General features: G+C 45.3%; 1 long non-coding RNA gene and 1 pseudogene across 2 annotated transcripts; both read left to right on the top strand.

Moving 5' to 3' along the window:
- The first annotated feature begins 703 nt into the window (after positions 1-703).
- On the top strand, positions 704-25016 carry LOC138364615 (uncharacterized). Of its 2 annotated transcripts, XR_011228484.1 has the most exons (3): positions 704-1696; positions 17393-20391; positions 22444-25016. It is a non-coding gene; the product is annotated as an uncharacterized lncRNA (long non-coding RNA). The 2 variants fall into 2 exon arrangements; XR_011228483.1 differs by having other exon boundaries at positions 17393-25016.
- LOC138364834 (U6 spliceosomal RNA) lies at positions 18664-18724 on the top strand (annotated as a pseudogene).
- Positions 25017-25603: the final 587 nt, after the last annotated feature.

The raw sequence follows: 25603 nt of genomic DNA, 5'->3' as shown, positions 1-25603 counted from the left end.
GTATTCTGCACATCCTGCCATGTCTTCTGGTCTCATGTGATGTTATTTCGGTGTGCAGGTTTGGGACCAGCCCCTCTAATATTTTCCACGTGTAAATTATTATGTACCTCTCCCGCCTGCGCTCAAGGGAGTACAGTTTTAGGCTCCTTAGTCGGTCCCAATAGTTTAGATGTTTTACTGAGTGGATTCTAGCAGTAAAGGATCTCTGCACGCTCTCCAGTTCAGTAATTTCTCCAGCTTTGAAAGGTGCTGTACTTAATGGTCTGTGCAAAAGGTCACGATCCTCTACAGATCTCCAGTATCAGCTAATGATACTGGTACTGGCTCAAAAGGGCCACCACTTACGGGTTATTCATGCCCGTGCCACCTTTTGGGTGGCTTAATCTTCAGCAATCAATCTTGGACACAGTCACGGGAGACATCTCCCGTCACGCAGGGTGCAGTTGCACCTCCACAGATCTCCAGTATCAGCTCTTGATACTGGTAATGGCTCAAAAGGGCCACCACTTACGGGCTATTCATGTCCGTGCCACCTTTTGGGTGGCTTAATCTTCATCAATCAGGTCATGATCAGCATCTGGATCGCTATAGTGCTCGGCACCGCTCCTGTGCCAGGTAAGTCCACTAGACGTTATGCTCACCTTTGCACCATGGGTCCATTAAAAAGAAATGGGAAACTTGGAAACATGTCCGATATAAAAGCAGAGAAATTGATGTAACGATGACCAGATTAAGGCTGGGACACACCAAACTAGCAGCACACAGCTCTAAGTACAGAACAGACATCAACGAACTCTGTACTCACTGTCAGGTGCCTGAAACAGTCGAACACTATCTCCTGCACTGCTTCCGACATTATAGTGCCAGAGTAAATTTCAAACAAGTCTTTATCGCACTTAAAATACCCTTCACCATCGAGCATATATTAGGAGGCGGTGACCACTCGTCACAAGAAAAATACCAAATAGTCAAAGCACTGGCTAAATATCTCCAATCGACCAACAAATTGGGTCACATCTGACCCGCGCCACATTTATACCTGGCGCCACCAACAGCTAAACACAGAAAACAACTGCCTCGTCGCAACACCAAGGATCAGCTGACGCCATAAACACAACACACCGCCCTACGGTGCGGCAAGTCTCCCTCTAATACACACCTCTGTTTTAATGACCGTTCCTCTATCTACAGCACAAAGCAACAAGCACCTTGGTAGCTCCGATCATCTTCAACATAAACGCGTCCAACAACATCAGTACTGGTGCAGTCATCGGGAGGACAAACCCTTCATGCAAACTGCACCTACTATCAACAAGAAGAAGAAGAAGTCCACTAGACGGGCTCGCCATAGCCCGTGCTACTTGCCCCGCTCCTATGCCAGGTAAGTTACGGTCTCACAATAGCCCGTGCTACTAGGAACTTGTTCCGAGTAGCTGAATCTATAACAACAACAACAAGGTCACGACCTCTGACCTACTGCAACCTCCGCGCTCTGCCGCCGTCACGACACCCACGTGGACCTGCTCGCCAGTACCATCAGACTTAGTCCGATTAGCTTGGTGTTCCACAACGCCATGGATCTTACGCCAACGCCTACGGTCCCGGACCTCAGCTCGTCCGACGTGATAGACGTGGGCCCCTCAACATCTCAGCGTGAAACGGCAGAGGCTCCCTGCTCACCTCCAGATGCCCTAAGGTACAGTTCTGTCTGTGTTCTCACATCCCCTAGTTAGGGGCGTCCCTAGTGCTCCGGCGTGTGTCCAGCGCCATGTCCCTTGAGGTGTGTGCCCGTGCGGGCACGTGCCGCCCCTAGCTAGCTTCGCGTCCAGGCCTCCGGGCCATGTGGGCCATGTGGCCTCCGGGCCACTTATAGGGCTCCACTACGCCCACGGGTGGCGTCACACCACGTGTGTGGTGAGGCTTGCCCCCGCGAGGCCAGGCGCCCGAGGCTCTTTTCCCCCTAGGGGGCCTTCCTAAGGGTTCCGGCCAGCCCCACGCCCGTGTGGGCCGCCCGGGCCTCCGGGTCACGTGCTGCGCACATGCAGGGCTCCCTTACGCCCACGGGTCGCGTCGCACTACATGTGTGTGGTGGGGCTCGCCCCCGTATGGCCTGGCGCCAGAGGATATTTTCCTCCTAGGGGGCCTTCCTAAGGGCTCCGGCTCGCTACACGCCCACGCCCAGGCCCCAGGGCCACGTGGTATGCACGTGCAGGGCTTCCCTACGCCCGCGGGTGGCGTCGCATCACGTGTGTGGTGGCGCTCGCTCCCTCATGGCCAGGCGTCTCTTACCCCTTGGGGGGTCTTCCTACGGGCTCCGGCAGGGGGGGCCGCCCAGGGCCACCTCGTGGCCCAGGGGGGACGCATTGGGAGGAGGAGGAACCAGGGGCCTTCCCCTTCCCGTCCCTCGGGCTGTATCCATGGCCTAAGGGCTCTATTCTTGGCCTACAGGCTCGTCCTTGGCCTACGGGCTCTCCTCTCGGCCCGTGGGCTCTATCCCCGGCCCACAGGGTTATCCAGGCCTCCGGGCCTACGGGCTTCCTTTCGGGCGTGCGGGCTCTACTCCTGGCCTACGGGCTCCGTCACGGGCCCTTGGGCTCTGTTCCAAGCCGCAGAGCTCTTTTCTCGGCCTTCGAGCCTACACTGCTTTCTCATGCTGCACTTTCTCCATGCTGCAGGAGAAACTAGTGACTAGTGGCATATCTCTGAACTTTTTCAAGCTTAACCCTGTGCTTGACAAGGTACGGGCTCCATGCTGGGGCCGCATTCTCCAGGATTGGTCTTACATATGTGGTGTACAAGGTTCTGGATGATTCCTTACACAGGTTCCTGAAGGCAATTCTGAGGTTAGCCAGCCTTGCATACGCCGCAGAAGTTATTCTTTTGATGTGGGCTTCAGGAGACAGGGTTGGTGTGATATCAACTCCTAGATCTCTCTCTATGTCCGTTTCATGAAGGACTTCATCTCCCATTCTGTATCTTGTGTCTGGCCTCCTGTTTCCACTGCCTAGTTTCATTACCTTTCATTTACTCGGGTTGAACGTTAGTAGCCATTTGTTGGACCATTCATGCAGTCTGTCTAGGTCATCTTGTAGTCTCATACTGTCTTCCTCCGTCTTAATCCTCCTCATAACTTTTGCATTATCAGCAAACAATGAGAGGAATGATTCATTACCATCTGGAAGATCATCTACATATATAAGAAACAGTATGGGTCAAAGGACTGAACCCTGCGGGACCCCACTGGTGACGTCTCGCCAATCTGAGACCTTACCTCGCACAGTGATTCGCTGCCTTCTGTTACTTAGGTACTCCCTTATCCAATGGAGTACCTTCCCTTGCACTCCTGCCTGCATCTCCAGCTTTCGCACTAGTCTCTGGTGTGGCACTGTGTCAAAGTCTTTCTTTCAATCCAAAAATATGCAGTCCGCCCACACCTCTCTTTCTTGTCGAATTCTTGTTGCCTGATCGTAGAATTCAATTAATCATCGTGGCATTCAATTAATCCGTAGAATTAATACCGATAATCCTCGTAATATTAATTGTGTATATGTTACCTCGTCTTCTGCCTACGCATGTTTACTCCCGTGGGGTGGCGACAGTTTACTATGGCATTTGCTCATCTCTGACACAGACGCTTTGCCTGTGTCTCAAAATGCAAATTATTACTTAAAGTGTACCTGAGAGTACTTGTAAGCAATCTACCTCATTTTTTTTGTTTATTTCGTGTTTGTCTTGTATATATTTATATTTTTCCCCCATTTTATATCAAAATTTATTTATTCAAATTCAAATCTTTATTCAGGTAAAGTACATACATACAAGGGGTGATACAAATATTGATGAATTTATAGATAGGGCTAGTACATACAATGCCTAAAGCCACTATTACGCAAAGAGTTTCGGGCAGGACAAACACTAAAGACTAAAACTTAATACTAATTGAGATTAAAGTATAAAATGTGTTGAGAAAATATACAAATAAAAAAGGGGGAACTTGGCAAAAAAAAAAAAAAAACAGCAAAAATCCAATTTGTTCGACAAACAGTATTGTTTAAAAATAACACACATGGGTTGACATGTAGGGGTGAGATAGGTTACAGGGAGTTAATTAGGTAGTGTTTAGTTTTTATCTTAAACTGGTTGAGAGAGGTACAGTCTTTAACATGATTGGGAAGGTCATTCCACATTCTGGGTCCCTTGATTTGTAGAGCATTTCTAGTTTGATTAAGTCGTACTCTTGGAATATCAAAAAGGTATTTGTCTCTGGTGTGGTGCTCATGAGATCTGTTACAACCTTCAATGAAGCTTTTAAGGTCAGGATTGGTATTACAGTTCAGCGTTTTATATATATATATATATATATATATATATATATATATATATATATATATATATATATATATATATATATATATATATATATATATATATATATATGTCGTACCTAGTAGCCAGAACGCACTTCTCAGCCTACTATGCAAGGCCCGATTTGCCTAATAAGCTAAGTTTTCATGAATTAATTGTTTTTCGACTACCTAACCTAACTTTTTCGGCTACCTAACCAAACCTAACCTATAAAGATAGGTTAGGTTAGGTTAGGTAGGGTTGGTTAGGTTCGGTCATATATCTACGTTAATTTTAACTCCAATAAAAAAAAATTGACCTCATACATAATGAAATGGGTTGATTTATCATTTCATAAGAAAAAAATTAGAGAAAATATATTAATTCAGGAAAACTTGGCTTATTAGGCAAATCGGGCCTTGAATAGTAGGCCAAAAAGTGAGTTCTGGCTACTAGGTACGACATATATATATATATATATATATATATATATATATATATATATATATATATATATATATATATATATTGGTGTATACTGGCAGCAGGTTTTCTTTCAAACATGTTTCATTGAATATGACCGCATATTCTGTATTTATTATTTTCTGGTTTAGGGCTTCTATCCCTCTAACTATTTTCTTAGCATCAGGGCTTAATTGAAATAGGAGTTCTCCAAAACTCATTTTCGTACTTTTAAGGTGAAGAAAAGAAGTGATTTACTATAGAGTGTATTACACTTATTTGTATAATTTGCACGACGTTTCGAACCTCCATGGTTCATTCTCAAGTGAACAGATCTTAGAATACTAGTTGATTTTATACCCGCATTAGGTCAGGTGATAATACAATGAAGGTGAAAACATGGGGGGATACATAAGGGATAAACATAGGGGCTGCAGAAGGCTTATTGGCCCATACGAGGCATCTCCTATCTAAACACAAAGATTAATCCAGTGTAATTGGCCTGTTATGTTGGACATTGTCTTCTGTGTTGGCATCGATATGTTCTTGTCTTGTCTTGCTAAGAAAATAGTTAGAGGGATAGAAGCCCTAAACCAGAAAATAATAAATACAGAATATGCGGTCATATTCAATGAAATATATATATATATATATATATATATTATTAAATATGACCGAAAAAGTAAGATTAATAATTCTAACACGAATTTTCTCAATCTTTCGTACATTACGCTTCACTGTTGGAGGTAAATCAAAAATCAATTCTCCAAAATTCATTTTTATTTCTAGTCTGACGCGACACGGGCGCGTTTCGTAAAACTTATTACATTTTCAAAGACTTTTAGTTCACAAATACACAACTGAATAGAACTTACGTATCTCCGATTTTATATCTACATTTGAGTGAGGTGGGAGGGGTGATGAGGCATTAACACAAGACAGAACAAAAGGGGATATTAATAGGGTATTAAAAGTATCAACACAAGACAGAACACAAACAATGGGTATTGAATAGAAGTCAATACTTCCATTCAATACCCATACCCATATATATATATATATATATATATATATATATATATATATATATATATATATATATATATATATATATATATATATATATATATATATTATCAAATATGACCGAAAAAGTAAGATTAATAATTCTAACATGAATTTTCTCAATATTTCTTATGTTTCTTTTCACTGTTGATGATAATTGAAAAATCAATTCTCCAAAATTCATTTTTATTTCTATTCTGACGCGACACTTGAACTCGTTTCGTAATAACTTATTACATTTTCAAAGACTTTTAGTTTACACACACCCAACTATAACCTGCAAACACTAAACAAAGTTCTTACTACGCTGTGATTTAAACAGCTTTCATTTTATACCCGCATTTTGGGTGAGGTGATATGTTACAATCAGTTTTGGATGAGGTGAATGTTACGAACCCGGATCCAGCGTCCGAGCCTGGAGCAGTGACAAACACGCCATCTGTGGGTCAGCTCCCGAAACCCCCGCCAAACGAACGACGACACCTAGTGAGGACAGCGTGTACTGGCCTTGAGGACCAGTTTCCAGTCTGGTTCAGCGCTCAACACCGCCGCTCCTGACCTCTGGTGAGGTGGTGCTCCGACGACAGCGCCATCTATGGACTGGATACGTCAGGTGTTAGTATCTGAGCCCGTGAGTGTGGTGTATTAGTGTCCCAGTTATTGATGACGTGTCTGCTTACAGAGCCGACCTGGGACCACTGTGTTGAAGGTGGAGTCAGTCTACCCGAGGCAGCCAGTCCTCCATACTGTGAAGTTTGCTGCAGCTGTTGTGACGTCGTCCCCCCGGAAGAACACTGTGGTGTGTTAAGCCTGCCAGTGGAGTGGCAGGGAAAGGATTTACCCGGGACCGACGGTTGGAGACGATAATCCACTGGGGTATTGAGGACAGGAGGGTGATTGGTGATATCACACGAGACTCCTGTCTAGGGCGTACCTCTTTTATCGTTCGTGGAGTGGCCGTACCAGCCTGGGTGGCTCAGTACCTGCCAGCAGACCTGCTGGACGTGTGGTTGACGGCCTCCACGACGGTGCCCCCAGTGGACCTGTGTTGTGGCTGACCTGTGGCCAGGGTAGGCTCGGTATTCTCAGAAGACACGTCTTGAGGCCACGAAAGAAAGCACCGCGGACTCAGCACCTAGCTTCTTGATCAAGAGTCTTCAGCAGAAGACCACGATGAAGGATTAATCCCCTTGTAAAGTGTTAATACCACTCCCCCTTGTGTACTCTTTTATTCTATATATTTAAACGGTGATGGTGAACATTATATTATATTAAGTTCTTAGCTTTCTTTCCCTACTCCCTTTAAGTTACTTGCGTCACGGATCTCATCCCTTGAAAGCCTCTACTGGCTTGGGGTCGGATATATATATCTTCCTCTAACAACATCAGAGTGAGAACCCCGTTGCGTCCCGAGAGGGCCGTAACAGTGAACAAAACTTTCAACACAGGACAGAACACGAAACAATGGGTATTAATTGGGTAAATTGAAGGTAAGGATGGAAGTAACTGCAAAGGGCCTATTGGCCCATATTTCCTGATGCTTCTATATTGGAGCGGAGTCTTGAAGTGGGTAGAATATAGTTGTGCATAATTGGCTGTTGATTGCTGGTGTTGATTTCTTGATGTGTAGTGCCTCACAGATGTCAAGCCGCCTGCTATCGCTGTATCTATCGATGATTTCTGTGTTGTTTGCTAAGATTTCTCTGGTGATGGTCTGGTTGTGGGAAGAGATTATATGTTCCTTAATGGAGCCCTGTTGCTTATGCATCGTTAATCGCCTGGAAAGAGATGTTGTTGTCTTGCCTATATACTGAGTTCTTTGAGGCTTACAGTCCCCAAGTGGGCATTTGAAGGCATAGACGACGTTGGTCTCTTTTAAAGCGTTCTGCTTTGTGTCTGGAGAGTTTCTCATGAGTAGGCTGGCCGTTTTTTGGTTTTATATTAAATCGTCAGTCGTATCTTCTGATTTTTGTCTGTAGGGATAACGTTTCTATTAACAATATCTTTCAGGACCCTTTCCTCCGTTTTATGAGCTGTGGAAAAGAAGTTCCTGTAAAATAGTCTAATAGGGGGTATAGGTGTTGTGTTAGTTGTCTCTTCAGAGGTTGCATGGCGTTTCACCTTCCTTATAATTATGTCTTCAACGAAACCATTGGAGAAGCCGTTGTTGACTAGGACCTGCCTTACCCTACAGAGTTCTTCATCGACTTGCTTCCATCCTGAGCTGTGGCTGAGAGCACGGTCGACATAAGCGTTAACAACACTCCTCTTGTGCCTGTCTGGGCAGTCACTGTTGGCATTTAGGCACATTCCTATGTTTGTTTCCTTAGTGTAGACTGCAGTGTGGAAACCTCCACTCCTTTCCATGACTGTTACATCTAGAAAGGGCAGCTTCCCATCCTTCTCCATCTCGTAAGTGAAACGCAACACAGAATTCTGCTCAAATGCCTCCTTCAGCTCCTGCAGATGTCTAACATCAGGTACCTGTGTAAAAATGTCGTCAACATACCTGCAGTATATGGCCGGTTTCAAGTTCATGTCGACTAAGACCTTTTGCTCGATGGTACCCATGTAGAAGTTCGCAAACAGGACACCTAGGGGAGAACCCATGGCGACCCCATCTACTTGCTTATACATGTGCCCATCCGGGCTCAAGAAGGGTGCCTCTTTAGTACAAGCTTGGAGTAGTTTCCTTAAAATGTTTTCTGGTATGTCAAGAGGAGTACAGGCCGGATCACGATACACTCTGTCCGCTATCATCCCGATTGTTTCATCCACAGGTACATTGGTAAACACTGATTCTACGTCCAACGAGGCTCTTATCCCTGTGGCCCGTGTTCCCCGCAGTAAGTCAACAAATTCCTTTGGAGACTTCAGGCTGAAGGCGCAAGGGACATAAGGAGTCAGCAAGCCATTGAGTCGCTTCGCCAGTCTGTACGTGGGTGTGGGTATCTGGCTGATGATTGGCCGAAGTGGGTTTCCAGGCTTATGTGTCTTGACATTTCCATACGCGTATCCAGGTTTATATTCCCCAATAATCTTTGTTACTTAACCTATTATAGGTATAGGTTAAGTAATAATTGTAATTACGAAGCAATAAGATGCTTATCTTAACATACTCACAAGGTTTGGTAAGGTCGGTGTTTTCTATGAAGCTTTTTAAGGGTATCTATTATGTTTAGTATATCACCTATGCACGTAGTTAATAAGTCAATATTGACTATACGAATTTGCGAGAACGGGTTGCCGTGCGTGCCGCCTTAGCTAGTTCCCTAGCTAAGGCGGCTCGGGCACGCCCGGACGTGCGTGCCCGGCCGGGCTCCCAGCGAGCGGCCTGGCGTGGCCCTAGGCAGTGACGCCACGTGGCCAGGTTGCAGTGGTCCTATGTCCCTTGGGCCCGGCCCTAGGGGCCCAAGCCCCGGTCGGCGTCGCCCACGTGGCTTGGCGCTCTGTGGAGCGCTTTCCCTGGGTTGTGTTTCCCTTCCTTCCTGTCCCTCTTGGGTGCTAAGCCACGTGGATTAGCGGCGCTGCCTTCCCTGGGGTGGGGCTCGGCCTGCCTTCGTGCCGCGCCCGGGCGTGCCTGCATGTGGGGGGCCTTCCTCACGCCCACAGGCTGGAGACGCCCATGCCCGGTGGCGGCCGGTGCACCCAGTGGGCAGGCCCTGAGGCTTCCTTGTCCTAGGGGCTGCCTCGGCGTCCAGGTTGGGCTTAGCCGAGAGTCTCCACGTACTTCTGCTGTTTCTATGGCCCAAACTGGGGGCCACTTCAGTTTCTATGGCCAGGCACGCAGTGGCTTGCTTGCCCTAGGCTGCCCCTAGGGCCCCGAGTTCCGGGTTTTTCCCATTTTGTTTTCAGGTGGCTGGCAGGTCCTTTGCCACGTGGGCCAGTGTCGTGCCTTGTGGGGGCGTCGCACTTGCCCTAGGTTTCAGTGCCCGCATGCCCTGGGGCTTGCGGGCACCGAAACTCTTTCCCCCCTGTCTGGGGGGTGTCTCTGTGAGCAAGGGCGTGCTCAGGCGTGCCTGGTGTTTGCGTTGTCGGGCCTGGCCTGTTTTCTTGCCTCCTCTGGGGCACAAACCCTAGGGGCCCTGGCGCGCCCTGGAGGGTGCCCGGCTCCTTACGCCGCAGGCTGGCGTCACCCCGTCGGTGGCTTCACCCCGTGCAACATTGCAACGCTTACGAGAAAAGAATCTGATGCTAAGCCGAGCAAAGTGTGAGTTCAATCAACATAAAACTGAATTCTTTGGACATGTATTTAGTGACAAAGGTCTGTCTCCAGATCTTAAGAAAGTTGCAGATATTAAGAATGCTGCACCTCCTTCAACATCCACTCCACAACATCCACATAGTTTTCTGGGAATGGCAAACTACTGTTCTCACTTCATTTCAGATTTTGCTACCATTATGAAGCCTCTACTTGAGCTCCTGAAGAAAAATGCATCATGGTACTGGAGTGATATTGAGCAAAAACATTTGATGCTGTGAAAGATGCACTAATAGAGAAAGCGACTGCTGCATATTTTGACCCATCAATGGACACTAGTCCTGTTGGTTTAGGTGCTGTTTTAGCCCAACACAAACCTGGTCAACCAGATTCCAGAGTAGTAATTGCCTACGCCAGCCATTCTCTTACAGATGTTGAGCAACGATACAGTCAGACAGAGAAGGAAGCTCTTGCTCTTGTATGGGGCTGTGAACACTTCAATGTGTATCTGCTTGGTGCAACCTTTCACCACGATAGTCACTGACCACAAACCGTTGGAGACCATCTTCAATAATCCAAAGTCCAAACCACCAGCTCGCATTGAGAGATGGGCTCTTCGTCTGCAACCATACAACTTTACGATGAAATGCAAGCCGGGTGCAGGCAATCCCGCTGATTACATCAGTCGACATCCTGCCAACAGCTTCACTATCACCAAGCATCAGAAAGTTGCCGAGGAATATGTACACTTTGTAGCCTGTGATGCAGTCCCTAAGGCTCTCACTCTTGATGAAATCCGTACTGCAACCCTAGAGGACCCAACTCTGCAAGCAACAGTGGATGCATTGACTAAGAAAAAGTTTCCACGCATCCCACCCTCAGAAGTTGACCAAGATGCATTCAAAGCACTTGAACGCATCCAGACAGAATTAAGTGTTACGCAACAACGCGACACCGTGCTGACGAGGTACTCGTATCGTCATTGCAGCAGTTCTCCAGCAACGTGCTCTGAAGCTTGCACATCAAGGACACCAAGGTCTTGTTAGGACCAAACAGCTGCTATGAGAAAAGGTGTGGTTTCCTGGCATTGATCGTCAAGCAAAGGACATGCATGATGCCTGTGTCCCCCTTGCCAAGCTGCAGTGGATACTTCAAGACCAACACCTCTACAACCTTCACCACTACCTGCTGCACCATGGACGGAAGTATCGATGGACTTCTGCCAACTGGAGAGTACTTGGTGGTAATCATTGATGATCACTCACGTTATCCAGAAGTAGAAATCATCACTTCCACATCTGCAAAGGCTGTCATACCGAAACTCGACAAGATCTTTTCAAATTTTGGCATTCCTGAAGTTGTCAAGACGGACAATGGACCTCCATTCAATGGACAAGACTTCGTCAACTTTGCTGAGCATATTGGATTCAAACACCGCCGTGTGATGCCACTACATCCTCAAGCAAATGGAGAAGTCGAGAGATTCATGCAACCTCTCATGAAAGCGGTACACTGTGCTCATGCCGAAGGACGATCCTGGAAACAAGCTATGTATGCTTTCTCAGGAACTACCGTGCAACACCGCATGGAACACTGGGCAGGTCGCCTGGTGAACTCTTATTTGGACGTCTTATGAGGATCTCACTACCTGTCATGCCAGACGAGGTAACGGATAAACGTCTCGCTCTGAATGATGCACTAGCCAAGGGCAAAATGAAAATTGCTCATGATCAACAATTCTTAAAGGTTGGAGACACTGTTCTAGTTAAAAAGAAAAAAGAGGGAAAGTTAGATATGCCGTATGATACAAAACAATATAAAGTGATTAGTGTAAAAGGAACTATGATAACAGCGAGTAATAGAGATCATAGTATAATACGTAATATGGCTTATTTCAAAGTGATTCCAACTAGTGTAGAAAATGATGAAGTGCAAAGTCGTACAAAGGATAAAGAAAAAATGAGTTATAACTCAATAAACAATTCATCAAGGGATATTCTTATGTTTAAGGACTCTCGTCCTAAACGTCATGTTTAACGCCTTACACGATTTAATGATTAATTGTGTTCCTATGTAATGCAAAGTATTTACTTATTATGCTAAACTATATTTAATATTGTTTGAATAATGCATATCTCTCATTCAATATTTTGTAATTTTGTTGTACAGGTTCTTTCATTTTTGTTTAACATTGCATTTGTATTTTTAACATTAATATCCTGTGTGGTAAGATTATGTTGTTTAAATTCTTTATATGCTTAATTAATGTTAAATGGACACTGCCTTTTGGCACGAAAGGCGGTAGAGTTTCTGATCGGGAAGGAAGAGACAATTGCACAGCGAGTTCCGCAAGGTGTAGTGCGGCCAGTCTGGGTGGCATAAATAGCGTGGGAGGAGAGGACTTGCCCTCACTCCATTCCCGCCACGGTCCGCGACTCACGAAGCTCCACGGACTGCACCGCACCTCAACGACACGTGGGCCAGTACTCTATCCTGCATCTCCAGTCTGCTTTACGGTGTACACGGAACTTCTCAAGCAATGGACCTCATGCCCGCTACATCGGTCCCAGATCTGACGCTCCCTGATCCTACGAGGCCTTCGACCTCCAGGCTGGTACGGCAGGGGCCCCCTGCCCTACTCAGCCAACCCTAAGGTAAAGAGAGGTTTTCTGTTCAAGTTTTAGTCAGGACTGTCCCCCAGTGCTGGCGTGTGCCTAGCGCCGTCCCTTGCAGTCCGTACGTGCCACCTTAGCTAGTTCCCTAGGGCCTTCTGCCTGATTGCCTGTCTGGGGTATGCAGGTGCACCCTTCAGGACGGGACTGGTGCTGCTGCCACAACGCCCGAGCCGGCGTGTGTTCTGCGCTGTGCCTGTGCGGGCCGCGCCAGGTAGCGGTTCCTCCCAGACGTGCACTAGAGGCACTGGTCTGTCGTGTTCCCTAGGCGTGCCCCTAGGGGCCCTGGTTCGTGCCGCGCCCGGCCGTGCGTGCTCGGCCAGGCTCCCTATAAGTGGCTTGGCATCGCCCTCTGCGGCGACGCCACGTAGCCAGGTTTCAGTGGTCCTGTGCCCCTGGGGCCCGGCCCTAGGGGCCCAAGCCTGGTAGGCGGCTCCCACGTGGCTTGGAGCTCGGTGTTGCACTTGTCCCAGGTGTGCCCTTCACTTCCTTCCTGCCCTCTCAGGCGTCCTTTCTGGAGCCCGGTATGCTGTGTTCCCTAGGCGTGTCCCTAGGGGCCACAGTTCGTGCCGCGCTCGGTCGTGCGTGCCCGGCCGGACTCCCTGCGAGCGGCCTGGCATCACCCTTGGCGGTGACACCTCGTGGCCAGGTTATAATAGTTGTCTCTGTCCCTTGGGCCCGACCCTAGGGGCCCATGCCAAGGTCGGCATTACCCACGTGTCATGGCGCTCCGTGGAGCGCTTGCCCTGGGTTGTGTTTCGCTTCCTTCCTGTTCCTCTTCCTCACGCCCACGGGCAGGAGACGCCCATGTGGCGGCAGTGTCCCGGTGGGCAGGCCCGAAGCTTCCTTGCCTAAGGGTTTGCCTTGCGTCAGGGTTGGGCTTAGCCGAGAGCCTTCCCGTCTTCTGCTGTCTCTATGGCCCAGGCTGGGGGCCACTACAGGGTTTGGCGCAGAGTGGGACTCTAAAGATCTTGCTTCCCATTCGTAGGCAAGCAATTGCCTGAGGTCCACATACTTGTTTTCCCAGACCTTCTCCCGAAGGGCCCTGTGGGACGTGCACGCCCAAGAGTGGGATGCTGTAGCCCCGGGGTCGCCCGGAGTTGCCCCGGCCCGGGGCTAGTAAGAGGGGGAGGGGGCGCTCTCTCTTTGGGGGACTCATTGTAAGAAGACAGACTGGAGGAGCTCGCACGTCGCCTCGACGTATGCCCCCCTGGCCCTGTCCGTGGGCGACGGTCGGTGGGGAGGCAGGACGGCTGTGGCAGCCGCGGCAGGGTCGGCCTCGGTGGTCCCCATGCCCAGAAAGCTTGTGACATGAGAGGGCTTCCCGAGCCTGCGCGATGAGCGCCTGCAGCATCGTCCATTCGTCGGCCGAAAGGGGTGGAGGCTGCGACGCTGTGCCACCCGCCGCTTTGCCAGCAGGGGCCTTCTGGGAAGTGTGGTCGCCATCCGTATCCGAGCCGCCCGAGGAGGCCCCAAGGAGGGGGAGGCGAAACAGGTGGATTTCGTCCTGGCCGGCTGCGTCCTAGCTCGCACCACTGCACTGTTGTCCTCGCATCGACGTCGCCCGAGCCCTCTTCCGTGTTGCAGTTGCTGCGTGTTCCGGCTTCTCGCCACTGCGGAAAGATGAAAAGTAAGCATCGGTAGGACTAACGGGGGAAAAAAAAGCTGGCAGGGAGACCCAGCTGCCGCACCAGCAAAACGTCACATACATAAGTAAACAAATGCAAAGGTAAAATTAAGTTACCATAGTGGGTGAGAATAACGGACAGATAACCAAAGCTTGATAAGGGCTGGAGAGGAACTGACGAAGGAGGAGAGCAACAGCAGCAAGGAGCGCGGAGCCTAGGCACGCCCCCGAACCGGGCGGCAAGAGGGGGGGGGGCCGTGAGGCTGGAGATGAAACGACAATAACAGGGAAGTGAGAAGAGAAACGTCGCTTAACGGCAACTGACAGAAAAAGCAGGACCAAGCCCGAGGAAAGGGCTTAAATACTTAAGAACAAAGGAATCACTAGACCAACTAGAATCACTGATAGTACTGCTACGACTCTAGGTCACATCTGGACCAACATAACCTCTCCGCTTACTTCAGGTATAATCACCGATAGCACTACAGACCATTACCCCACATTTCTCTTAACTAACATTAGCAAACCACCTCTAGAGACAAGGGAGTTAAGCTTTAGGCTGCACAATGAAACTGCTATAAAACAATTTTATAACTGCTGCTGATAATGTCAACTGGGAGTCCGAGTTAGGTAACATAGGGACATCAACCTAGCAGTGCAATCTTTTCTACAAACAACTCTTAGCCTTTATAACACCCACTGTCCTATGCTTACAAAACAAGTCACAAGCAAAAGGCTTAACAATCCTTGGCTTACAAAGGGAATACTTAAATCCATTAACAAAAAACACGACCTTGAGAAGAAGTATAGGCTAAGAACAGTCTCCAAAGAATTCTCAAAGAATTACTCATTATTGTTATCTAAAATAATTAGACGAGCCAAAACTAAATACTATGAAGATAAATTTACCCAAATAAAGAGCTACATTAAAAAAACTTGGAGCACAATTTCACAAATATTGGGATCAAAGAAGATTTTAAATAACAAACCAATACTCCTTTCCAATAACGTTGGTCAGCTGTCAGCCTCTGATTCTGCTATTGAGTTCAATAGGTTCTTCTCTTCCATTGGGTCATCCCTTGCAAATGATATTCCATCTTCCAGTACTGATGTTAAGGACTATCTTACAGGTAACTATCCACAGTCTCTGCACCTAAAGCCTACTAGTTCCACTGATGTCAATGAGATAATCCTTTCCCTTAAAACCAAGTCTAGTGCCCTCGAGGAGATACCAACTTTAATTTACAAAAAAGCCTCCAGATCTTTAGCCCCTGCTATTGCATTGCTCTTCAACAAGTCACTTGAACTCCAAACCTTTCCAGACATTCTAAAAAAAGCAAGAGTAACCCCTGTCCACAAATGTGGTGATCTCACAGATGTTTAACAACTACAGACCTATATCAATCCTGCCTAACTTGTCAAAAATGTTCGAAAAACTAATCTACAAGCAGCTTTACTCTTTTTAGCCAAACACAATATACTTAGCTCTTGTCAATATGGCTTCAGACCCAAAAAAAGCACTAACGATGCACTTATTAGTATGATTAACTTAATTCACGCAGCTCTTGATAAAAAGGAGTTTCCTGTTGGGTTATTTGTGGACCTGCGTAAGGCTTTTGACCTGTCAACCATCAAAACCTTCTTCTTAAATTACATCATTATGGAGTCAGAGGACACTCCCTGCAATACCTCAAATCTTATCTTACTGACAGGCTCCAGTATGTTTCTGTGAATAATACAATTTCTCCCACCCTACCCATCAACATTGGTGTTCCTCAGGGCAGCATACTTGGCCCTCTCCTCTTTCTCATCTACATTAATGACCTTCCAAATGCCTCCCAACACCTCAAACCAATTCTATTTGCTGACGACACAACCTTCATTTACTCCAGTCCTGACCCCCTTGCTCTAAATGCCACAGTAAATACTGAGCTAGAGAAAGTCCATCTTTGGCTAACTGCCAACAAACTCACCCTTAACATTGACAAAACGTTTTATATTCTGTTTGGCAATAAATCCTCTAATCAAATAAATCTCAAAATAAACAACACCCAAATTTGTAACAAATTTGATGGCAAATTCCTTGGCGTTCTCATCGACCACAAGCTGAATTTCCAGGGACACATTCTAAATATATCAAAAAAAGTTTCAAAAACTGTTGGCATTCTTTCTAAGATCAGATATTATGTACCCCGCCCTGCCCTGGTTACTCTCTATTACTCCCTCATCTATCCATACTCAACTATGGTATTTGTGCTTGGGGTTCTACTACCCAAAATCATTTACGTCCTCTAATTACCTCACACAAAGCTGCTATTAGGACAATATCCAACTCTGGCCCCAGACATCACTCGGTACCCTTACTCAAATCTCTGAATATGTTAGATATTAAGTCACTGCACATTCTCTCTTGTGTATTATATATATATAAAACGCTGAACTGTAATGCCAATCCTGACCTCAAAAACTTCATTGAAGGTTGTAACAGAACCCATGAGCACCACACCAGAAATAAATACAGTTTTGATATTCCTAGAGTACGACTTAATCAAACTAGAAATGCTCTACAAATCAAGGGACCCAGAATGTGGAATGACCTTCCCAACCATGTTAAAGACTGTACCTCTCTCAACCAGTTTAAGATAAAAACTAAACACTACCTAATAAATTCCCTGTAACCTACCTCACTCCTCTATTGTCAACCCATGTCTGTTATTTTTTTTAATCAACACTGTTTGTCAACCTATTGTATTTGTGCTGCTTTTTCAGTCATGTTCCCCCTTTTTTTTATCTTTATTTGTATTTGTTCTCAACACTTTTTATTCTTTATGCTCAATTAGTATTAAGTTCTAGATATTAATGTTTTTCTTGCCCGAAACGCATTGCGTAATAGTGGCTTTAGGCATTGTATGTACTAGCTCTATCTATATATCAATCCATTAATGTAACAATCACTTGTATGTATGTACCTTACCTGAATAAACATATTTATTTATTTATTTATTATTTATTTATTTACAGCGGCCAGCCGCCGCGTTCGCCCTTAGGGGTTGGGGGTTCCGCGCCGCTGGCCCTCGCGGGATTGGGGGTGCTCCGCCAGAACCCCCAAAGTGATAAGCCTGCAGATAGCAAAGAAATATTCCCATGAATTGTAATTAGTGTAATTAAATTAATGCAACTTTCATTTACTACCTATAGATGTAGTTATTAATTGTAATTGATTTCTACTTTATCATTAAGGATTATTCATTATAATTATTCCTTAATACTTTATTGTTATGCACTAGTCAATAATTATTTATCATTCACACTAATTAGCTATTTGATTCATTGAAAATAATTGCTTATCATTATACTATTTGTTAGTATTATTATTTATTATATAATAATAATAAATTTATTATTTATTAATTTATTATATATTAATTTATTATATACCATTATAAAATAAACAAGTCCCCAATCTGAGCACGTTTTCTTCCAACCTCAGAAAATTAATAATACTGTCAATCTATTTAATTGTTCAGCTTCAGTTATGTCTTGTATTTACTCCGCTATTTATTCTCTGCTTTTTCTAGCATTGCTTAAGCCTCATGCCTTTCTTGCTGTTTTATTGGCCTTACATTCATGTTTTGTATCCATCACGGCACGTTGTTCCACAGGGAGTCTGCTTCTATTTTGGCGTTTTTATTTATCTATATTATTTAACTGTGGTTTCAGTTATAAATTTTACATTGTTAGTTTCAGTTTGGTGTGTATGATGCTCTGCATTTTCCTCCTGCAATTTAGCTTAGCTTAGCCTTAGCTTAGCTTAGCTAGCTTTTGCTTTGCCTTTTGCCTTTAATCTTTAGTTCATTTATCTTGCATTTGACTTGTACTCTTCTCAGCAATTTTGTTGCATTTTAAGCATGGATCCTGCTTCTTGTTTTAATTTACTTATCTCTGGCTTTCCAATTATGTTTTGTTTAAATCTCGCTTACAGTCTTGAGTCACTAAGTCACTTTCAGCTAGCTCGTACTAGTTGTGTATACAGGTTGTCCCCCCCCCCCCATTTTTCCTCCGTTCATCGTCCTATTCTTTCATACTTGCAAGTTATTCTGAGATTCAGATTCAGATGTTTATTCAGGTAAGGTATATACATACAAGTGATGTTACATTAATGGATTGATATATAGATAGAGCTAGTACATACAATGCCTAAAGCCACTATTACGCAATGCGTTTCGGGCAAGAAAAACATAAATATCTAGAACTTAATACTAATTGAGCATAAAGAATAAAAAGTGTTGAGCGTACTCGCTTCGGCAGTACATATACTAAAATTGGAACGATACAGAGAAGATTAGCAGGACCGTTCCCACATGTCCTCCGTCTGGCCGGTGTTGCCGGCAAGTTGGTTCCCAGGCGCCCCCGCCTGGCCAGTGTAGCCTGGTGTGTTTGTCTTAAGCGCCCTGCCCGTCCGGTGTAGCAGGGATTCCTCCTACGTCGTAAGTTCAGCGTTCGACTGCCTGCCCGTTCGCCTGTGTCGTCTGTTGTTCTTCTTCGTCGGAGGGAGACGCCGGCGTTGGAGCAAGGACCCGAGATCAGCTCGACGACGATGGCAGGTTTACGTCTACGGGTACGCACCACAGGCCCTGGGTTCGGCGTTGACGCCGGCAATCCAGGATGACTTCGTTATGTTCGTTAAGTCCTCGGCGTCCAGTTCCAGGGGCCGTGCCCTGGACAGGGGGGTGGCCCCCATGTTGCCCGGGGCACGGTATCCTCCAGCAGATGGCGGCGTCGTCGGGAACGTCGTATATTTAATGATTCCCATTCTTTGCCTCCTTAAGACACTGTAAATTATGTCTTTCTCACACTTGGTGTGAGAAAAAATTTGGAAGGTTTCTTATCTTGTACTAGCAGACTTCTCGCGACATGCCTTGCCCTTATTCATATTTATGTTCCACATTTCAGCACCGACATGCCTCTGCTTTCAGATCACCTCGGATTCACTTTGCCCCAGCCTAACTTTACTCAGGCATTCGTAGCCTTGTGCATGTCGTACGTTCAATCTTCGCGTCCGCTGTGTCACAGTTTGCTTGTTCACTTTTCCTTGTCTTACGTCATTAAGTAAAGTCGCCAGGATGTCCTATTTGCAGAGTTATAAGTAATTTATTAAGTAAAGTCAGACAGGACGTCCTATTTGCAGTATTTGCGGGCCCTTAATTTGCTTTACGTTCCCTGGCCCTGCATTTTGCCTAGTTTCCTCAGTTACAGTCTTTCGCTGGGCCCTTGCAGTTTATTCACGTCGCTTATTTGGTTATATTTATGTTATGCATCTCCTCCGTTCTCTTAATGTAAAATGGCTATATATCCACGCCGATTGTATACCCTTATTTTGTACTTGCAGATACCACGTGACATGCCTGCCCTTTTCATAATTATGTTCTACATTTCAGCGCTAACATGCCTCCTGTTCCAGGTTACCTCGCTCTCTTTCCCAACCAGCCTCCTTAATTTACCCCGACAGTTGATGCGTTGCTTGTCGCACGTTTATTTGTACGTTGCTGTGTTCAGTATGCTTGCCTATGTTACCCTGCCTTCCTCATTAAGTAAAGTCAGCCAGGATGTGCTATTTGCAGAATTACTAAGTAAATTATTAAGTGAAGTCAGCCAGGCAGTGCTCGTTGCAGAGTTACTAAGAAATTAAGTAAAGTCAGCCAGGATGTGTTTTGCAGAGTTCCTAGAATTATTAAGTAAAGTCTATTCACGTTACTATTCATAGACGTTAAAGTCTATGCAGTTTATTCACGTTACTTATTTGGTTCCATTTATGTTATGCTTCACCCCCGTTCTCTTAATGTAAAAATGGTTATATATGCACGCCGATTGTATCCCCTTATTTTGTACCTGCAGACATCACGTGCCATGACTTGCCCCTATTCAGGTGACCTGGACAGGGGGGTGGCCCCCACGTTGCCTGGGGCACGGTACACTCCAGCAGATGGCGGCGTCGAAGCGTCGTCGGGAACGTCGTATATGTAATGATATCCCGTTCTTTGCCTTCCTAAGACAATGTAAATTAGATTTTATACGCTTATATGGAAGGTTTCTTACTTTGTACTGGCAGACATCTCGCGACATGCCCTGCCCTTCCTCTTAATTACGTTCTACATTTCAGCACTAACATGCCTCCTGCTTTCAGATTACCACGGATTCCTTTTCCCAAACAGCCTACCTTAATTTACTCCGACAGTTGATGCTTTGCTCATGTCGCTTGTTTATTTTGCGTTGCTGTGTTCAGTATGTTTGTTCATTTTCCTTGCCTTACGTCATTAAGTAATGTCAGCCAGGATGTGCTAATTGCAGAGTTACTAATTAAATTATTAAGTAAAGTCAGCCAGGATGTGCTATTTGTAGAGTTACTATGTAATTATTAAGTAGTCAGCCAGGATGTGCTGTTTGCAGAGTTCCTAAGTAAATTATTAAGTAAAGTCAGCCAGGATGTGCTATTTGCAGAGTTACTAAGTAAATTATTAAGTAAAGTCACCCAGGATGTGCTATTTGCAGAGTTCCTAAGTAAATTATTAAGTAAAGTCAGCCAGGATGTGCTATTTGCAGAGTTACTAATTACTAATTACTAGTCTTTTGCTGGGCTACCTTTATGCTTCTCCCCTTCCTGTCTAGGTAGGTTTAGGTATGGCTAGCGGTGCGCGAGCCGCGGCTTATCGGTTGCCCCCCCCCCTGGTTCCCTGTTTACTCGGTCTCGCCCGCTTACTTCCGCATTCTTCCACCCCATTCTACGTTATCGCCTCTCGTTTTGGGCCTATGTCCTTTCTCAGACCGGGTTGTGTGCCGTCCAGCGCGCCTCGGCGACGTTATCTTTTCTTCGGCCCTCTGTCATTTCCGCCCCCCCCTCCCCCCAAGCCGTGCGGGCTCGCCTGTGGGAAACGTCCCCTTGGTTCCTCCTACGTCTGCGTGTCTGTTAAATCTGTTATTGTTGGACTCGCAATTTGATTTGTATTTATTACGGCAAATTTTTCTCCCGCAATTTACTCTTTGTTTAAGTTTCACGTTCAATTTGTTATTAAGGGACTATCAATTAGGATTTGTATTATTCTATTGCTTTGCCTCTCTGCCTTTAAGTTATTTTCAGCTAAGGTACGCTAGTTGCAGTGCATTCGGGTGGGCCCCCCCCCCCCCAAAAAAAAAAAAAAAAAAAAAAAAAAAATTCCTCTGGTTATTTCGTCCTATTACACTCGTTTCCCTCATTATATATTCTGATTATTGTGCATTATATTTGACCACCCATTCTTCATCGTATCGACAGTACATTAAGGTACATTTGGATGCTACCGAGAAGTTTAGCATGGCCTCGTGCACGGTGTCATGAAAAAAACTGGCCATTCGGCCTGCGTTTCGGCAAGCTCAAGCCAGTCAGTTAGCATGACGTCGGCCAGCTTGTGGTTGGCCAGCGCAGCCAGCATGCTGTTGGCCATACGGTCGCTAACGTTCTTTGGTCATCCGGCCTTCTGGGCTATTTTACTCTTCTTGTTCCTTCGCCATTGTTGTTTCCTACTACGTAATAGTATTCCATTTATTTTTACCTCATCTATCATTAGGTTAGGGGCCCTTACCTCCAACCGCTATTCCTTCCACTGCGCTCTGCCCGCTTGGCGCTCAATGCCGGCTTCTTCTGTTCCCTTTATTCGCAGCCACGACAAGCCGGAACCCCCCCCCCCTTCCACACCCTACTGCGGCGAGGAAGAGAACGCGAGCCGGATATTCCTCTGATCACCATCAACGCACGCAGCGGTGCCGGGATGCAGCCGCCCAGGGCCTACGTTAATACTATTATCTTCTCTTTATTTGCTGGGCTATATGGCAGTATTAATATTATTCCGTACCGTCACTGTCATTCCAGTATTATTTTATTAAAATATAAATTGCTATTATGGTTTGGCGTTGCTTTCTTAATTTCTTCCATTCTGCGGCACTTAATTTGCCGTCATCGGTTATTTACGATGTTACATTGTATTCTTCATTGTACGATTATTTACGACATTGTATGCTTATTATTATCCTTATTACAGTTACTGAATGGCAGCTCCCTGCCGTCGATTTCACTTTGCTCCTGTTCTAAAGATGTTGCCGAAGTTCACGGCGTACTAGCTGCGGCTCGCAGACGCTCATTGACAACACAAGACTACTCTCAGCGGCCACTTAAGGCAGACTCCTTGGCTTCTATCCAGCCCAATCACCCGTCTGGAGGCAGAGATGGGATAGAGACCAAGGGTAATGTTCCCCGCTCACATTCTACATCCGCTTAGGACACAAGCATGTTATAGATTTGGCTTTAAGAATTGGTTCTTATTCCATTTTATTGTTTATGTATATGTTGCTTAGTTGTTATACCCGTTCTTGGTATATGTATTGTTTATATTCAAGATTTATAGTGTTTCGTCTTACCCTGTTATAGTTGCTTTGTGCTTCCTTGCTGTTCTCCTCTGGTTTTCTCCCACCTTTGCTCTTAGCAAAGGTACTTCCCCCTTCCGTTTGCTGGAAGATTCTTAGAATTGTTAGCCCCCCTTCATTGCTACAGTATAATTATTCGGATGCTCTTTATTCATCCAGGATTGTTAATTAAGGTTTCTCTTAATTCCTGCTGCCGGGCTCCCTCCCCCGTTTTTTCGTCTCCGTATTGATTCAGCTAGGGTTTCCCTCTCGTCTGTGCTCTTGCCTGTCACGATAACACTGCACGCCGCTTCTGCCCACCCTTACTGCCTTATATCTTTCAGCTCGGGGGAGGTGAGCTACGCGACAAAAAATCGACGCACGCTCCGACTGGACCAGGTATCGCTTACATGGTCAGGATTCAACACTCTTCGGATCCTACAAGCACAGATCCTACAAGCGCGCCTGTCACCAGGCGAGATTTCTCCAGGATCCTACGCGCTGCCCTCTCGGCGCTAGGCTTGTCTCAGATGACTACGCTCCGCACCCAGCTGTCTCGGGACGGGCTCGCCACATCAGAAATAATGGCAGACGGCAGGCGGAAGAGTAGTGCTCGCATCCTACGTCAGGCGGGACGTTGTTGCTCTGCTACATTGAGTGCCTCACGCGGCCAGCTGGCACTCGCCCTTCGGGGGGGGGGGGGGGCGCCCTTCGGGGTGCAGCGCCGGTCCCCAAGTGTCCCGCTGTCCGCAGCTAATACTTTGCCCAGTCTAGGTGCTAGTAAGCCCTACTTGTAGTCACACCCCCTTCTCCTTATCCATTAGGTCTTTTACGGCCTCTTGGCCGGGTACATTACGTGTTATGTGGTCTCTCACTTATTAGTTATTCTTTGTGTCCTGCCTGTTATATCCTAGTGTTATATAATTACTACACATTTGCACTCGGCCTTAATTCTAGTACCAGTTAACCTTTAGGTTTCTGCAGAATTAGTTTCCATGTCACTATAGGCTAAGGTCTCATACTTACTACGGGTGTACCTTTTAAGTTAAATCTAGTCCTTGGAATTGTTACTGTTAATTCTTACTTTATATATTTACTTTATATATTTACTTTATATATTTTAATATAAACGTTATATATTCCTTAAATTATATTTGAAACTTTGTATATTTACATGTTCAATATTAAGTTTTATATAATATCAACTTTGTTAAGTCTATAATATAAACCGTGTTTAATATAAACTTTATATAATGTGAACTTTATATATTTACATGTTCTGCAGAATTTAATCTTCAATAAACTTTAACGCCCCATACTGCCAGTATCTTTCTCCCCCTGGTCAGAAAATGGTCACTGCTTGCATCACAAGCGGGGATGTTTCTGGCGGGGGAGAAAGAAACAATTGCGCAGCGCGTCCCGCGGCGTTGCGCGGGCAGTTTGGGGCCGTATAAATACGGGCGCACAATGGGGCTCCGCCTCACTCCGCCTGCCCTCGCCGCTGCCCTCGCAAAACCCCACCCTCCCCCCCTTTGCAAGCGGCTGCTTTTGTACCCCCGTCATGCTTTGCACAGTTGTCCCGATTGTCTCCCCACTGCATGTGGGAAGGGGGGTGCAGCGCCGGTCCCCAAGTGTCCCGCTGTCCGCAGCTAATACTTTGCCCAGTCTAGGTGCTAATAAGCCCTACTTGTAGTCACACCCCCTTCTCCTTATCCATTAGGTCTTTTACGGCCTCTTGGCCGGGTACATTACGTGTTATGTGGTCTCTCACTTATTAGTTATTCTTTGTGTCCTGCCTGTTATATCCTAGTGTTATATAATTACTACACATTTGCACTCGGCCTTAATTCTAGTACCAGTTAACCTTTAGGTTTCTGCAGAATTAGTTTCCATGTCACTATAGGCTAAGGTCTCATACTTACTACGGGTGTACCTTTTAAGTTAAATCTAGTCCTTGGAATTGTTACTGTTAATTCTTACTTTATATATTTACTTTATATATTTACTTTATATATTTTAATATAAACGTTATATATTCCTTAAATTATATTTGAAACTTTGTATATTTACATGTTCAATATTAAGTTTTATATAATATCAACTTTGTTAAGTCTATAATATAAACCGTGTTTAATATAAACTTTATATAATGTGAACTTTATATATTTACATGTTCTGCAGAATTTAATCTTCAATAAACTTTAACGCCCCATACTGCCAGTATCTTTCTCCCCCTGGTCAGAAAAAACATAAATATCTAGAACTTAATACTAATTGAGCATAAAGAATAAAAAGTGTTGAGAACAAATACAAATAAAGATAAAAAAAGGGGGAACATGACTGAAAAAGCAGCACAAATACAATAGGTTGACAAACAGTGTTGATTAAAAAAAAAAAAAAAAAAAAAAAAAAAAAAAAAAATAACAGACATGGGTTGACAGTAGAGGAGTGAGGTAGATTACAGGGAATTTATTAGGTAGTGTTTAGTTTTTATCTTAAACTGGTTGAGAGAGGTACAGTCTTTAACATGGTTGGGAAGATCATTCCACATTCTGGGCCCCTTGATTTGCAGAGCATTTCTAGTTTGATTAAGACGTACTCTAGGAATATCAAAACTGTATTTATTTCTGGTGTGGTGCTCATGGGTTCTGTTACAACCTTCTATGAAGCTTTTAAGATCAGGATTGGCATTATAGTTTAGCGTTTTATATATGTATAATACACATGAGAGAATGTGCAGTGACTTAATGTCTAACATATTCAGAGATTTGAGTAGGGGTACCGAGTGATGTCTGGGGC

The sequence above is a fragment of the Procambarus clarkii genome, chromosome 14, assembly GCF_040958095.1.
Source record: "Procambarus clarkii isolate CNS0578487 chromosome 14, FALCON_Pclarkii_2.0, whole genome shotgun sequence".
NCBI lineage: Eukaryota > Metazoa > Arthropoda > Malacostraca > Decapoda > Cambaridae > Procambarus > Procambarus clarkii.
Note: the sequence above shows the minus strand (reverse complement) of the source record. Positions and strands in the feature narration are given on the sequence as shown.